The sequence below is a fragment of the Aythya fuligula genome, chromosome 2 (genome assembly GCF_009819795.1).
Source record: "Aythya fuligula isolate bAytFul2 chromosome 2, bAytFul2.pri, whole genome shotgun sequence".
Classification (NCBI taxonomy): domain Eukaryota; kingdom Metazoa; phylum Chordata; class Aves; order Anseriformes; family Anatidae; genus Aythya; species Aythya fuligula.
The window spans coordinates 65474669-65492006 of NC_045560.1; the positions used below are offsets into that span (position 1 = coordinate 65474669).

At 41.0% G+C, this 17338-nt stretch overlaps 1 protein-coding gene across 5 annotated transcripts in view; it reads left to right on the plus strand.

Moving 5' to 3' along the window:
* Positions 1-8990: 8990 nt before the first annotated feature.
* Positions 8991-17338, plus strand: part of MYRIP (myosin VIIA and Rab interacting protein) — a 225104-nt gene continuing 216756 nt past the window's right edge. For 3 of the 5 annotated variants that reach the window (XM_032181846.1, XM_032181841.1, XM_032181845.1), the window contains exon 1: positions 9369-9448. The gene's annotated coding sequence lies outside the window, so the exon portion shown is untranslated. Of the gene's footprint in view, positions 9024-9368; positions 9449-9754; positions 9796-17338 lie in introns of those variants that run through there. The other 2 variants (XM_032181842.1, XM_032181843.1) reach the window with 2 other exon arrangements.

The window sequence follows — 17338 nt, forward strand, 5'->3', positions numbered from 1 at the left end:
CTAACAGTTGCTGTGGAAACCTTATTGTCTCTTCTTTTCTACCTTAGCAGTAGATAGTCATAGAGTTGGTTTTTATTTGTTTGTTTGTTTGTTTTCCCAATGATTACATTCCATAACAATTTCAAAGAAGAAGAAAAATTAATGACCTTCACCTAAGACAGCATAATTAAAGGAGAAAAAATTCCTCACTTATCTGCACTTGGGAACAGGAGAGTGGGGCTGTGTTTCAAATTGCATGTCAAGACAACTCCAGCTTCAGTATTCGGACATAAGTACATAGAAGTACAGAGCCAGGAGCACTGAAATCCAAAGGGATGAAGTTTCCAGTATGAGCTGTGTCCCATTTGCTGTTCCAGGAATTAAGCCATCAAGCAATTGAGCTGTAACAGCTTAATTGCTCATGCCCATGGAGGCCTGATCTGGATGGTTTTGCATTCAGGGAGGATCCAGACAACCATGGTTTTTCACTTATTGGGTGGTAGCAATGTGCAGCACATCATTGGTACTGATGCACGGAAAACACCCACCCAGGAAGGCCATTTGCAACAGGCTGCCATTTATGGCCATACTACTGCCCATGTGTGTTTAAAGTAATCAGCACTGTTGTTTTTTGTTTGTTCATTTGTTTTGGGGTGGATTTTGTTTTTGTTTTTATTTTCTACACTGTCACGGTCCATGCTCTTTCTCCTAGGACAACCAGCTGTCAGTCCTGCTGTGCCCTGCTATGAGGAGTCACAGGCATCTTTCTGGTCCTTGAGTTGTCTCCTCAGCCAACAGCAAAGACATCTGAGTAATCCTTCATAAGGATGACCACAAGAAATCAGCTGAGGTCCTCCAAAGTAGAAGTCAGGAAAGAAAGGACGATTTTATCAGAAAGACCATTGGATTAAGACTTGGCTGCAGAGCCTTCTAGTCCTGACAGCATCACATGTGAAAAATGAGACAAACATTCTCCATTCTAGACCCTACCTCAGTACACATCATTTTGTATAATTTTTATTGAATTTATTAATACTGCACAGATATCTTATTTGTACTCTTTACTCAGTTTTCTTCATTATCCCATGGCATACAGTAGAGATGTCACTGAGGAGAACGGTAATTGGCACCCATAGGAAATTAAACTATTTGAGCTTTACAATTAGAGACCAGTCTCTCCCCTTAAATTCCTAATTAATTAATAGATGTGGGTATTTCAGATTTTAAAATCTCAGTGACTGTATTTGTATATATTCACCAGGAACTTGAACAAGGAAATGAAGTTCAGTATATAAATATTTGTCTAGAATGACACACCCTGTTAGCTTTAGAGCTGATCAGGGAAAGAGGGTATATTTGATTTGTTCCTGGGTGTACGGAAGTGTTCGTATACTTGTTTCCAAACTGGAAAGGTGGTTCTTATATGAATTATAAAAAATGAGAAACTCTTGAAATCTGTTTTGCAGTAAGATACTGTTAATTTTGGCAAAGTTAAAGGAGGAACAAACCTCGCAGAGAGATTTGTAGCCTTGCACAAGGATGTATTTGTGCCATGTCTGTAGCCCTCAATAAGGACTTAGCTAAGATGAAAAAAACTGGCATTGTCTTGTCAGACGCAATAACTAAAACAAGATGGGAAAGCATAACAGCTAATGTGAGGTCCCAAGGCAGGGAGAAAAACAGAAGAACCTCCTGTGGATCTAGGACAGTCCCAGGATGATCTGATTTGCATAAAACCACACAGTCATTTCAGCAGCTTGCAACAAATATAATCCTGCTCCAGTATGTCCCATGCTATTCTGGGGTTAAGTTAAGTAAGAAGAATTTTTTTTGTGTGAGAAAACACCAAGGAACAAACTGATTATACATAATCCAGTGAGGGGTATTAGAGCATTCATGGGGTAAGCTCTTTGAAACAAAAACAATGTATTTTCTATGGGTTTGTAAAGAGCACAGCACAAAGCATACTGAGAGCATAATCGGGGTATATGAGCAGTTGTGCAAGGGTATGTCAAACAATAGGCTTCACCGATGGGCTGCACCGATGGGCTGAGGTCAACTGCATGAAGTTTAACAAGGCCAAGTGCCGGGTCCTGCACCTGGGGCGCAATAACCCCAAGCAGAGCTACAGGCTGGGAGAGGAATGGTTGGAAAGCTGCCAGGCAGAGAAGGACCTGGGAGTGATGGTTGACAGTCGGCTGAATATGAGCCAGCAGTGTGCTCAGGTGGCCAAGAAGGCCAACGGCATCCTGGCTTGTATCAGGAACAGCGTGACCAGCAGGGCTAGGGAGGTGATCGTCCCCCTGTACTCAGCTCTGGTGAGGCCGCACCTCGAGTACTGTGTTCAGTTTTGGGCCCCTCGCTACAAGAAGGACATCGAGGTGCTTGAGCGGGTGCAGAGAAGGGCGACGAAGCTGGTGAGGGGCCTGGAGAACAAGTCCTACGAGGAGCAGCTGAGGGAGCTGGGCTTGTTCAGCCTGGAGAAGAGGAGGCTCAGGGGTGACCTTATCGCTCTTTTTAGGTACCTCAAGGGAGGCTGTAGCGAGGTGGGGGTTGGTCTGTTCTCCCACATGCCTGGTGACAGGACGAGGGGGAATGGGCTTAAGTTGAGCCAGGGGAGTTTTAGGTTAGATGTTAGGAAGAACTTCTTCACTGAAAGGGTTGTGAGGCATTGGAACAGGCTGCCCAGGGAAGTGGTGGAGTCACCATCCCTGGAAGTCTTCAAAAGACGCTTAGATGTAGAGCTTAGGGATATGGTTTAGTGGAGGGCTGTTAGCGTTAGGTTGGAGGTTGGACTCGATGACCTTGAGGTCTCTTCCAACCTAGAAAATTCTGTGATTCTGTGATTCTGTGACAATAATGTCATTACATTACATGTGCTAGCACGTGACACATTTACTTTCATAATACTTTGACTCAATTCTTTTCTGCAAAGGGATTATGGCATGCAACCATCTTTTAATTGACATAACTATTGCTGCTATGTATTTGTCTCTAAACTTTGGGTTTGGTGACAAAGAAGCTAACTAAATGTAAAAGTAATCACAGAAATCATTTTTTCTTGATCATTTTTGTTTTAATAACTCTCTCTGATAGATGCTCTGTGAAGACAAGTTTCTCCGTAGCTGTTGTTAGTACAGCTGGGTAAATCTTACCTCTCAGTGCATCTAATTAATATAGTCTGTGTTCCTAGCTCAGCAACGTTCATAAACTAGACTGTGTTGTTCGAAAAAAGCTTGCCCCACTGTCACCAGGCATTTTTACTGTTTACCAAATCCATTTTCACCAACTACGTGGTAATAATTCTGAAAAGATGAATATCACAGAACACATATATAAGATAGGTACATAAAAGTTTTATAATTGTATAAATACTTGTGTGCATGAAAATGTACCTAATTTCATACAATGGCCTAATGGGAAAGAAAAAAATGAGCAAGGTCACCTTTTCTCTGCATCTGAGAAGTAGTTACATTCTATATAGCCCAAATAAAAGGTTGGAAAACTCTGCTCAGCTGGTTTTATTGACTCTATTCCCACACAGAATTTACTGTCAGGATTAGGCTTTATTTCACACAAGAATTTCTGAAAATTACTCAGCATGTACTAAAATCTAATAAATTAATATATTTTAATTTTCACTAATCTTGCTTAACAGAATTCACTGGTTTTGTACTGTTTAGGATTTTAAGACTGTTGATATGGATTTGGTACATTGCTGCATTGATTTTGCTTGTTAAATATAAAGAGGGGATTATACAGTGTATAATCTTTGCATCTGTAGATAGATTGTATGGAGTTACTATATGGGGGAAGAAAATCCTCTAACACCACCACCTACATTTAGCAGCTTTAGCCAAAGGCTGTTGGGATCATGACAGCTTCTAGAATTTCAAATAATTTCAAATAATGAAAAAGCTCCACTTATTTGAATATGAAGAGCATTTAGTATGTCTTTCTATGAAAAATAACCTACTTGACTGTAGTCTGGCTTTGGGCATCAAAGGTGGAAAAAAAAATCTACACTTAAATCAAATGAGCAGTTTGACACTGCTAGAGAATTGAACCAGTAGTCTAGGCAGTCAGGCAAAGAGTTTTTAAATGTTTTTGTTTTGACCCAAAATGTTACAGCCACCTGTTGATTCTGCTACAAAGAAACAAAACAAAATGAAACAAACAAACAAAAAAGGTAGAAAGAAAATACCTATAAGCACAGGAGGAACAATGAGGAGGAACTAATACTGGCTCCCATTTAGTTATTGTTTGACTCTGTGAAGTCAAAGCTGATTTAAGACTTAAGATAAGTACAAATATTTTACAAATATTCTCCTGGCTAGCTGAAGACTTTTTTTTTTTTCCTTATTCTTCTCCTGGCCACCATGCAGCTTTTTCTCTCTCTCTTTTAAATTGTAAACAAAACAACGCTGAATTGTACAAAAGATTCTACCACACCCTCAGCGCCACTTTGCACAGGCTATAAATTAAGCTCCAAAGAAAAACTTCAGTGGCCCTCTTCCCCTGTGCTGCTGCTTGTCCCTGCATTGATGAGCAAGAGGGAGTTACTGCAGGAAAGGTGGGACTAACTGAAGATAAGGATGAGTATAACAAACCCCTGTGGATGTAGGACACTTGCCTTGTGTATTTCAGCCACCATCACAAAATGAAGTACATTCTTCAGGGAAATTAGAGAACCCAGCACAACTTTCTAAGAAATTTCTTTTTCAGTTGCAGAAATGTAAGAGCTGAATCTTGTCATCTCCCTTACGCTGGCAGACATAAGGGAAGAGCATTAATGGAGCCTTCATTTCACTGCATGCAACATGTTCCCTCAAGACACCTTCAAGATTTCATTTATACACTCCATATGAATGAGGAAATCTACTGTAACAGAGGTACCATCAGCATTCTGTTCTCTTCCAAAACCTTTTTTCCCATTCTGATTCTTCTTTCCTATAATCATGGGTAGCTCTTACCACCATTTTTGTTGCTCTGCCATCTCTCTTGCTAACTCCTATTCTTGTTGTTAAGTCTTAGCTGACCACAGAGAAAAAACAAAATGACACCATCAAAACCACTCACCTCTTTACACCACTGCTGATCACAACAAATCATTTTGCTCTGTCAGTTACAGCTTGTCTCTTTCTGTTCTCATCCCAGTTTTGAGACTCTGGTATACTTGTTTCTTTTCAAAGTGTTACCTTGCCTAAGTTCTGCTGCTGGTTCAATAGGAAAACTTCTTCAAGCTGTCTTCTTTACTAAAATATATAATTTTAATTCTGTCTTCTCTCATCTTTTCTTTTTCTCTGTTCACACTCACACTGTGAGACTCATAGGGCAGGGAACATGACTGTGGGCATCTCTGAAGAAAAGCCATGGCAAAGTGCCCTATGAAAGTGTATGCTGTATGTATTATGTATTTTTAAAAATTTGTCTATTATTCTAAGCTCTTTCACTTTTTTCCCTATTTGCCCATGGCTTTACTTAAGCCCATGGAATTACTTAACTGGTTTAATTGAATTATCCTAGTACACTGTGTTGCATACTTTATAAAATTATTTGTATTTATGCAGTTCTTAGATACCATAAAGTAAAAGGTTACAATGGTATCCAAGTTATTACTATCAAATTATTGCTCACTATGTTTTACGGAAATACTTTGAGGTCTTAACAGACCTGTTGTAAGCAAGAGTGGCTTAATTACTTATTATTTTATTTATATTCTGCCCTGAGATAGCAATGGGCTATCAAAAATTCATAATTGGTCCCTGTGGCTGACACAGTGACTTGTCCCTGTCTAACAGGTACTGTCCCAATTCCAGTTTCCTTACTCTGTTTGCATAAGAAAGTCTACCTTTGTCACAAAGGCTGGGGACACTCAGAAAGCAAACTTTGCAAGTTTGGGACCCTTTTTCTTATTAGAGATATGAACAATGCCAGGAAGGCCAAAAACCTGGCCCCTGTCTCACTGAAATAAATGCAAATCAGAAAGTTCCTCTGAGGTCAGTGGTCACATGCTGGGCCACAGGTCAGGGCCAGATGCCAATACAGTTCCCTTTCAGTCCCTGAGTTTTTTCATACAGGGGACACACAGGAAGAAGACTTTGCTCTGCTCCCAGCTCTTCTCTTCGTGTGGGATGGGGCAAGCTCCTCTTCCTGAATCCAGGAACTGAAGTGCCTTTCCCCTCCAGTTTAGACACAGCCTTTTGGTTTTCAGAACTCTTTGTATGCAATTATTTTATTATTTTTTTAATAATAATTTTTTTTTTTTTTCAGAAAAGATACCTTCCTACATGCCTGGAGTATTCTGTGATTGTCAACAAAGTCCTTTATATAATGCAGCGTGAATGCATTTGCTAACACCGTCTTTTTGCATCCCACTGTATATCCTCTGAGTGATACCAGTGCAAATTTTATTCCCTCCTAACCCCATTTATTTGCAGGTTTTGTTATAATCGTATGCTGTTCAACAAAAGATGGACAGCCTGTTGCTCAGGCAGTGCAGCTTGGGGATAGGCTCAGGAATAGTGTGTTGGTCACTGTGGCCCCATGTCCATGTGTAGCTTATGCCAACACCAAACATAGTTCAGAGCTTTCCAAGGAAAAAACAACAGTTTATTTCAATCTACATTTGGATTCCTTTTTTTTTTCCTTATAAAAAAAGTGTCTGACAGGAGAAACTCACCACCAATAAAATACTTATTTTCTTGTGCTGCACCCCATTATTACTAGATAAACTATTTTTTACAAGATTTTTCCATGCTACAGCTTATACAGATAGCACTGTTGTACTACAACAGTGGTTGTTGTACTACAGATGCATACTGGGGGCTTTGACCACTTCTTCAGTCCTCTCCTTATGGAGGTTATTGTCACTCAAAAGATTGCATGACCTGCAACATAACTCAGTTGTGAAGGTAAGGAGAACTGGGAATTTCAGAGCTATAGAAAGTGATATAAACATACAGTGCATTCCCCTTTCCCTGATGACCACCTCATTGTTTCTGGTATCCCTTGTACCCTTCTATGCCCTGCTCCTCTTTACAGAATTCCCTCTCCTTATCTTCATGTTCCTTCAGTCAGTCATTCTGGGTGCAAAGGGGTGAAACACATTTTGCTCACAGGGCAAAATTCCCCTACTATCACTTGGACCTCATCTTTGGTTTCAGAGATTCTCTTCCTTAGAATTCTGTTTATTTTGTGTCCTTATTTAGATACATATTCTAATTAGTTAATGGCTGCATCTTATATGACTCTAGCAAAAGTCTGGTTTGCTCAGTTTCACTCATCAAACCCTTATAAATTTTTTGTATAAAGGTGAAAAGGTAATTTTATTCAGCAGGTGTTTTTCTTTTTTAACATGACTGACATCTATCAGAAAATACTTGCTACCAATGCAGAGAAGTTGCTTTCTTTTGAAGTGTGAGACATCAAAACCAGTTTATGAAGACAAACAGGACATCCAACAGGCAGACAAAGAGAGAGGTCCAGCATACCAACCTAAGACTATTACAGTATTCCTTCACTTATGCTTTGCTTTTCTCTTCCCCTTCTCTTAGCTGCATTCTGTCAGTTAACGACTGGTTAAGTGTGGTGTAAGTTAATAACTTCCCAATGGATTAATGTATGGAGTGCATAGAAAAAACCTACTGGTTACTATGCTAGTAGGGAATATATGATCCTCTATTCTAACACTTTGCCTCCAGTGCAGTAGAACATGAAATAGTACAAGTTATAAACTTGCATGTATCTAATTGTACAATACTGAGGCGAGGGTGAAACATTATTCTTGAACTCAACATTAATATTGGCTTACTAGCATGAGTGTGAGGAGTAGTCACAGAGTTTCTCCTGTTTGATCTAATGGTTATATAGTCATGGGCATTATATTTAATTGATGTTAATGGCTGTTTTTAAAACATAGCTATTTCAGTGATTCAGCTAGAAGTATAAGATTGTAGATGGATTTCTAACCAGATATTTTTTCAATTATTAAAAAATGCTTGGTGCATGTTATTGATTACTATTCTGAAAAAGGCAATGACTGACCTTTAGTTTTAGTCAGTTCCTGATTTGTTCCCATGTCATATTGCTCCTGAAAAATGTTATTGTTGAAGATGATTGTTTCCTTTTCTATCTTTTATTCAAAGAAGTAACATTTTTCGTTGTTGTTTTTCTGCTTGGGAAATACCCAAATATGTACTTATTACATTTATGTTTGTGAAATACAAAACACTATTTGATGCAGAACAATTCCTGACATATTTTTACAAGCACTTTTGAAAATGAACGTGGTGTCAGTCTCACAGAGTGGCACTCACTTTACTAACATAGAAGTGTAAGTTAACATAGAAATAAATGTTTGATAAAACAGTCTGTTTATAATACAATGAAATTAATATAAACAAAAATATTCTCCTAGAAAATATTTTCCTTGAAAAACTGCCAAGATTAATTGAATACGTCTTGACAAAGCGCTTCAACTGAGATCAAATAAAAATGTACCTCGCAGTGAACAGCTGCAGCTATTTTAAAATGAAGTTAAGCAAGCATGAAGAACAGGGGTGAAAAATAACACCACAGGAAAAGCAATCAGCCCAATGCAGTGCAATCTGCAGTGATACCAGATGTGTAAAACGCACGGTCGCACTACAGCAGTGACGCACTGATCACTTGAATGGATGACGATGGCATATCTTCATTAGGATTCTCCAGAGCACCGAATCCCTACGGCAGTGCCTCTGGTTTGTACCTCTGGCCTCATTTTCAGAAGATACCTCCACGCACGGCCTGCGTGCGGTACTCACAGAAAGGCTCAAACAAGAACCACCTGGCAGCATCTGCTTGCCTTCCCCTGCTTTATTTGGCGAAGGAGCTCTCTCGCTGCGGGCAAGCCGCCAAGATGACCCTCTGCGGTCATCTCGAACGCCTGTTTGTGGCAGGACAGGGCAAGGGTTGAGAGACCACGCTACGGCACGGCCAGGATCGCTGCTGATCCCTGGGCACACGCTGGAGCTAGAGGGAAGGAACCTTGAGCAACCTGGAAGGTGGGCGCGGTGCGTGGATCCCCCAGCGATGCGGCTCACCGACCCCAGCAGTGCTGCGGAACTTGCGGGGACCCTCCCTGCCCCTCACTCGCGGCCTCCATCCCTGAACCCGGCACCCAGCCCCTCCCTGCGGCGCCCGCTCCCCCCCCTTAGCCCGGTCCCCCCGCCTCCACCCCGCCTCCCGCCCGGCCCCCGCCCGGCCATTGGCGGCGGCGGCGGCCGGGCAGGTGTCGGTGAGCCGCGCGGCCGCACAGCAGCAGCGGCTGCGGCTTCTCCCCGGAGTGGAGTGCCCGTGCCCGTGCCCGTGCCCGTGCCCGTGCCCGTGCCCGTGCCCGTGCCCGGCGATTCCCCATACCCCCCTACAGGGGTCCGCAGCCCCACCGACGTGGCACTGTGCCCGTGTTCCATCTTGCTGCAGCCCCCGGGTGAGTACCGCGGGGCCGGACGCCCCCCCAGGGGTCTTTGCCACCGCCCTCCCTTCCTGCGGGCACCGGCGCTCGGGGATGCGCGTACAGGGAAGGAGCCGGCTCGATTGCATCGCCAGCCGGCTGTCCGCGGCGCTCTGCCGGCGGAACGGCTGCTGGAGCGCGGCGTTGTTGTTTTTGTTAACGGGGGATTTTACTCTTCGTTAACTTCTCCGGGAGCACCGAGGGTGTGGGTGCGGCGCGGCGGGGGCGCTGTCCCTGCCTCCCCTCCCTGCCGGAGCATCGCGGGACTCCGCGCTGGTAATGTATGCCTCGGGGTGAAGAGCATGCGTTTTCCTAGTATCAAGGTCAGTTTATCGTAACTCCCGAGGAAAATACCATATGGCTTAGGCTGACTGTTTGTGGGGAATCTAATTAAGTAGGGCTACGTGGTATGCTGTGGTTTGTGTTGGGTTTCAGTTTAATGTAACCATGTTCGATCATAAAATGCCTTGGAATGCGCGTGCATCCCTCCTGAAGCATGTTCCCGGGAATGTTAGCCATGTCTGGCGATATATATGTTGACAGATGGTGGGTTTTAGCCTTATATGTACCGTTCCACTGTTTCCTGCTTTTCTGAAGATGTGGGTAGCTGTCATGCTCTGGAGCCTGGAGTTCTTTAGAATAGGCACAGCGAGGATTTGGGAATAAAGGGTTTTACTCATTCCTCTGATAACCCTTTTCTGGAAGGCTAGAGAGAGAAAGGAGGGAAAGATTGCTTGTTTCTTGTATTACCAGACGTTTCTCTGACTTTGAGGGAGCAGTCATCAGGCTAGACAGGTGTTTTGTTTTTTTCCACTCGCTTATTAATGGTGGTAGCGGTTCACTGTGAGTTGCATTGAAACCACTGACTCTGTCCCTGTGGCTAACTGTCAAACCATAGTGCTTGCTGGTCCCTTCTAGCTCTTCACGTAGCTCTGTTACAGCATCATCTGCTTGAGAAGGTTATCTTCTACCGGGTCTTTCAGCCTCCTGCTTTACCCATCATCACTCAGGTACCAGATTGAACACTCAGGCTTAAGGCATCAGTACATGTGTGCTGATACAAAAATGTATGCAGCAATTCCATAGCCTTCCTGTGGAATTTGTTAGATAGCTTGGCACAACGCATGCAGCAGACACAAACAGTAGAGTATCATTTTCAACAGCTGCAATACATGAATTGCCTGTGAGAACTCTCAGAAGTTGATTCCACCTCAGTTGCCCCCATGACGAGAGATGCTTCATGAAGAGCTCTGCCTCTGTTACAGGACTTGCATCTTGAAGCTGCTTCCGATTCATGTGACACAATACCACTCTAGAGCAAGACAAAAGCAAAACTAAAACTTCTATTTATTTTCCTGAGTTCGTTTCCTGCTTCCAGCCTAACCTGAAGAATATAGCTGAGTGTATTGACAGTTGATTACTCAACCAGGCTTTTTGGTTTTATAGGGTGTACCCAACTTTATGAGCATGGTAAGAATTCATCTTTCTGACTTCATAGTCGCAGTAAACAGAACACTTGAAGAACTTGTACTTAAACAAATAAAAAAGTCCCGAACAATGCTTGGCTGATGCTGAAGAAAGGCTGTATATACCAAAAGGGCTATTGTTCATAAACAGCACAACTGTATGACAATGTGACTCCTTTGTGTTGCTGCCAACATTAGCATGACCTATTGTTATCAGATTAGAAACTGCAATTTGGCAGTATAAACTGCCTTAACTTGCCCTCAGAGAGTTGGATAAGTAGAAAGAAACAAGTCAAGCAGAGATCCATTAAAACCATAGGGACAATTTTTCTCTTCAGGAAAACCCACTGATTGAGTGAACGAACTCAACTTTATGTAGAGTGCTGTATTTGCTTTTGTTTTGGGTCCACGTAGGTTAATTACTAAATAAATATGTAGAGATGATAAAGGCTTCCGGCTTACTACTGAACCGCTGAGACAGAAAATAAACTACCCTCAGCCTCAAGCTTTTTATATTTATAGATTTGGAACAGTGTACTTTCAGAAGAAGCTTATTGGACTTGAGGAGGATGGTAACTGCTGCATTGCAATGTGGAGGGAAGCACACTGCATTGTTGCTCAAATTATCAAGGAAATTTGACCTATATATAGTATAAACAGGAAATTTTGTAGAAGGGCTAAAGAAGATTTCAAGCCATGGTCTCATTTTATGCATATCTTTGTGAGATTGGGCAAAGATACATATCTCCAAACTTTATTGAGAGGAGACCTCAATTTGACACCTTGTATGTGACACCCACGCTATTAGGATCTGTCATTCATGTGGTGTAAACTGGTGATTATGACCTGTTTGCTAGTTAACTTTCAGTAGAAATTTGTGTTACCATGTTTCTTTGTTTTTTAAGAATGCTTAAAAAAAAAAAAAAAAAAAAAAGACAGCATAGTATTTTTCTGTAACTTTATTTTCAGTAAATAAAGTCCTTCAAATTTCTATGTCCTGAAAACAAATGAATAAACACTGTAGTGGAAAGCAGCAATGAATCACCTAACAGCATTAGTGTAGTATTAGTAGAGTATAAGGACCATAATGTCTTGACTGGTCATAGCCTAACTTCAGCATTATTGTAAGCACAGGCTTTTAAATTCTTATAAATATTATTCTAGGAACACATTAATTTTCTGGGCCAATATGCATTACATTTCAACAGCAGGGCAATTCTGATTTCTTTATTTCTTATTTTTAAAATTTATTTCTGAAGAATGTTATGCTAACAAAAGCCTTTGTTGTGCAAATTTGTACTGACCCACTAGCTCCTGAGCAAGTTCAAGGAAACAAGACTTCCTTTTACTTCCTATTACCTGTGTGCTTTTTTTTTTTTTTTTTTTTTAACCTATTGATGGTCATAAAAGAAAAACTAAAATTGATGTTTGGTGTTCAGATTATTGCAGTTATCTCCTGGTTGTTTTAAGATAAAATATTACTGCAAGAAATTAATTTTGGATTGTCCAATGCAAAGTACACCTTGAAATAAAATATTGCCTACTGAAGTGGATGAAAAAAACACTGTGGAGATTAATCTTTCAAATGAGATGTTTTCATTGGCGTTGTCTGAAGTTGACTCGTGGTAATCAATTAAGTAGTCTTTTTGACTTCTGCTGATGTTGGCTGGCAGGCAGGGAGGCTCTAGCTTGCCCTACCTGCTGAAGACCCAAGCTCAAGTTGTGCTGCACAGAACTTTTAGAACAGCAGTTCCAAAAAAATCTTCTGTTGCAGGGTAGCATCCAGAAACAAATATTGCTTGTTGATGGAGACAAATAAGCAGGTAACTGACTCGATCCAGAAACTGGCTGCATTAAGTCTGTTCAAAGGGTGCTGAGGTAGTTTACTGTAGGAAATGAGACATGAGTCTCTTGTTGTTGCAGTCTGAAATGTAGAGCCTTGTGCAAAGGTTGTTGAAGTCCATTACGTTCCTACTGGTTTGAATAAGTCCTGAAGCCAGGAAAACACCTGAAATCGTTGTATGCTTTTCTTCTTTAATAACAAAACACTCCCTTACCAACACTGTCAGCCCTCTTGCATGCAGAATATGTAGATCTGCTGTTGTAATCTAACTTTCTGTTCCTGGAGAAGACAGGACATAATCTGTTGTTTTTCTTCTGGAAGGAAAAGAAAGCAAAACATGTTTACAGCTTGAGGAGTAAATTATCTGTTCTGCTCTTGTAATGAGGTGTTTTATCATCTCTGAAACTAATACAAGAAGAACTTCTTTGCTTATTAGGCATTACCTCTGATACAGAAGGTCACTTTAACACAATTTTCTTCTCTCCCTTTTTGGGCTGTGTGAACAGGATGCTGTGGCACAATGCAGTTCAAATAGAAAAGTGCTGGTGGGTTGTGCCATTATTGCTAATTGCTGTGGTATGGATGCTCAGCATATGATTTAAGTGCTGTTGACAGACATATAGGTAATACTGTCCTGGAATACCTCAAGTTGCACAGCATGTGTTCTTTTCTAACCATTGTAAATCTTGCAAGAGGTTTATTCCATGCCCCTCTGCCAAGAGAACCGATCCCTCCCCCCTTCACTGGTCATCCCCAAGACTGCTTAGCGTGCCATTCTTTCAACACTGACAACTAGCAGTCCTAAGTGCTTTGACATCTGTATGACAGACCACAAGTAGGCTTTAAGTTAAAAACTCTTGTGGATGAATTGGAACAACACCAGATTTTAAAAGCAATTGAAAGAGCTTTCAGGAGGATTCTAAAAGATATACTTTGGCTTCTACAATCTATTTCAGGTTTGATCTAAAAGTCAGTGCCAAAACTTGTCTGTATGTTGATTAACAAAAGAATAAAAGTAATAGATTGAGTCCCAAATCATGAAGAAACCAATTCAGCTCTAGAGGAAGGTCAGGCTGATTATCCTTCCACCTTCCCCTTTCTATTCTAACATTTAATGATGAGGCTTTAGATTCCTCTTCCAAGTTAGTAGTTAATGTCACAGTTCAAAAAGAGGGCAATCAATGGAGGAAATACTGTGGGATTGGATTTTATGTGTGATTAAGTGGTCTGCACCTCTTTTGTAGAAATATGCTATGTAGTTGTGGTAGCTGAAAAATACCTAAGAATATGCTTTCAATTGGAAAACTGGTGTCAATGTTTTATCAAGGTCCATAAGACCCATGAAGGATACTGGATAACCTAAAAATTTGGAGAAGCTAACATAGGGGACTAGAAACTGTAATTTTCTAGGTATTTGAAAAGCTGGTGCTCATGTAGAAGTATGCTTTTTCAGTGTACTGGTAATGCTGCTTACAATTTTGAGAGTAGACCTTGATAAAGGGAAAAATAAAAAAAAAAAAGGGAGGGGTGGGGGGAGTAAAAGAGAAAAAAAGCAATTTAATTGGGTATAGAGGTATCCCAGCTTGCCCCTAAAGGTGGTGGCTTAATAATGTGATTGTTAAGTTGACCAGATAATAGTCACTGTGACACCCAAGAAGGATGGAATAAAGGTGTCTATGTGCTGTCTGGTTGATTCTCTAAGCATGTAAGAGGATGAACACTTTTGGTTCCCTAATCTAAAGAAACAGCATGGCTACTCCAGTTTGGAGTCAAATATGAGTGAGCCAGAAGTCAAAACATGACTGTGAAGTTGGTCTTTGACTCCAGCAAATGCCTGACTGGGTCTTATACTTGAATGTAAATGTTCTTTGTTTGTATAAACTTGAGAAGTTCGGGCTTGTACTTTCTGGCCAGACAACAGGGTAATTCCACATTGTGCCATGTTAATGTGTAAGAGTAGCCAAGCTCACGTCCAAAGCCAATGTCTCTTCTACTCCACGCTGTGCTTAGGTCCCAGTGTCAAATCTGTGGTGACAAACTAAACCATTAATGCTCCCACCTGAAAGATTAACCCAGCCTCCAGTTCAGTTTTCAGAGGCTCTTTACAGCTCTGGTTTTATTTTACTCTTGTTTTATATCTCTTAACAAATGTTTATCTAAAAAATTCAAAGACAGCCTGCTTCTGAAAACCTTTTTTCCACGTGTGGTGCATAAGTTATGTGTCGACCAACTGCAGCTCATCACCAAGTCTCAGTGAACTGGGACATGTGGCTTTACAGATGTCACTCTTTGCTCTGCCATAACTCTTAGCATTCTTGTTTGCTCTAGCATAAATCAGGGCTAGAAGCACTTTGCAGGTGTCAGGGTGAATGCAGAAGGCACAGCCTTATGATGTGTTTTTTTGTTGTTGTTATTTTTTTACTTTGTTCATTTACTTGCTAATCTGTAAAATGCAGTAATTTGCAGTGGGTTTTCCTGTTAGTGGTTTGAATTAGTCATGATTTACTGTATTAAATTTGTTTTCACATCTGGCACTATTAGAAAACACCGTATTACTGTGGCAGCTGCTGCTGGAAGTATTTTCTTACCCCTGAAAACCCAAATTTCTGATTCCAGTCCTACAAAAAGATTCTCTCAGTCAAAGATCAGTTCTTGGTTAAAATTTAAGGATATTCAAATGAATGATATTTAGTAAGAGGGGTGTAAGGTGTCAGTTAAAATAACATATGGTGTGGGGGCAAAATCCATTTTATCATGTAGGATATTCATAGTATACCTGTGGTGTGTTTATTGGTTGGTCTAGATATTTTGGTAGTGAACAATACACTTAATTGTTTACTTTTGTAACTTATATAGGTTTCAAGTTATGATGAGATTCATAATTTATTATAATGATGTTCCTGTTTTATTAAAATGCAAAATTAAATTCCTATGCAGATATGAAATGTGTGGTGCTTCCAGAGCTGTTTGAGGTCTTACAAAAGCTTCACTTTTCCTTTCAGTGTTTCCTTCCCTAGATTAAAGTTATGAATAAATCAGATCAGAGATCTTACCACTGCCTTATATAGTAACGATGGTTTGGTATCTTGAACTTACAAGAATTGCCTTCATGGATCTATGCTTTCTTGGCTAGCTTATTGATTTTTTTTTCTGTAGGTTGCTCGTCTGTATCTGTTTTTTGAAATAGTGATTTCTGTGGTACTAGAGAAAGTGTTTAACTTTAAATTATGTTTTTCACGTGCCACTCTCCAGCTTATATGGTATTGGACCTTCTTTATCATTCAGTTTCCTTAGGCCTTCCAGAAGATGGGATGTTAGCATCTGAAACACGGATCTGCACGGGGATATTCTGACTTGTGTTCTCTCATATGCCTTTCTTCATGAATGAATTTTATATTACTTTTTGCAGAGTTAAAAGCATACAAGGTGGCAAATGCTTCTGTTTAACCTCTCAAGATTAGATATTTATTTCCCTCCCTGTGGAAGAGTATCTATTTGAACATTCCTTGGCTCAATGTGGCATTGAACCTGAGCCTTTTTCCACGTATTACTGTCACACAGATAAGGCAAATTCTCGCATCTTCTCTGTCTGTCTTTTAAAACAAGATACAAACTGCCATCAGTTCTCTGAAGGAACAAAGGAGGATCTACTCTTTCTTTCATCTCCCTGCGATCTCTGTAGCTCACTGCATGGCCATTGATTGTGTGATGCTGAGACTGACAGGTGTCATGGGAGGAGGTTGTGGCATGCATGGTGCAACCCAGGTGGGTAAGTGCATTTCTGCAGTCCTCACTCTAATGCTAATGCTCAGGAGAGAGACAGGAATGTAAATGAGCTGTTTGTTTAGTATTTTTCTCTTGTTAGATCAAGCTTAGAAAGTGCAGTGTGAAGAGCTGTGTGCTGGTTGTGTTTGTGTGTGCGTGCCCTCATGTGGGTTTTGGTGGGAGGGTAGAAGAAAGGAAACAGCCCCGTTGAGCAGCCTGCTGTTCTCTGTGCAGGGAGCTTAGGGTCCCACTGTGTGGGTCAGGCACCCAGCAGGAAGCTCTTGCTGTCTCCTGCGTAGAGCTGTACAAACATCTAAATGTGTTGGGCTCTTTGAGACCAGTTGCATGCCCTACCTAACTCCGCATGCTGGCTTTCTCCCAGACCTGTGGTTATTCACCTGGGGCTTGTTGACAGTCCGTTAGGGTAATGAGCTGCATTCCATGCTTTGCATGGAAGGCATGAGGAAGAGAGGCCAATCATCTAAGGAACAATTGTGTCTCAGCGCATTACTGCTCCAATTTTGTCTTTCTTGCTAAGCTGTCTTCCTCGTTTTGGGAAAAGTAACAATCTGTCTCTCACAGTCAGAATGCTGACAGACTGATCATCAGTACTACACACTCTTTCATAAGACAGTTGCTGCTAACTAGAGAAAATAAGGCTGAATGTTGTTTGCCTAAATTTAACATAAACAGTGGAAGATGAGACTGAAGTGAAATGAGAGTATACAGGAACTAGAAAGCAAATGACAGTGAAATACATGCTAAAAATATATGCCAGGAGAGCTGTGTCTT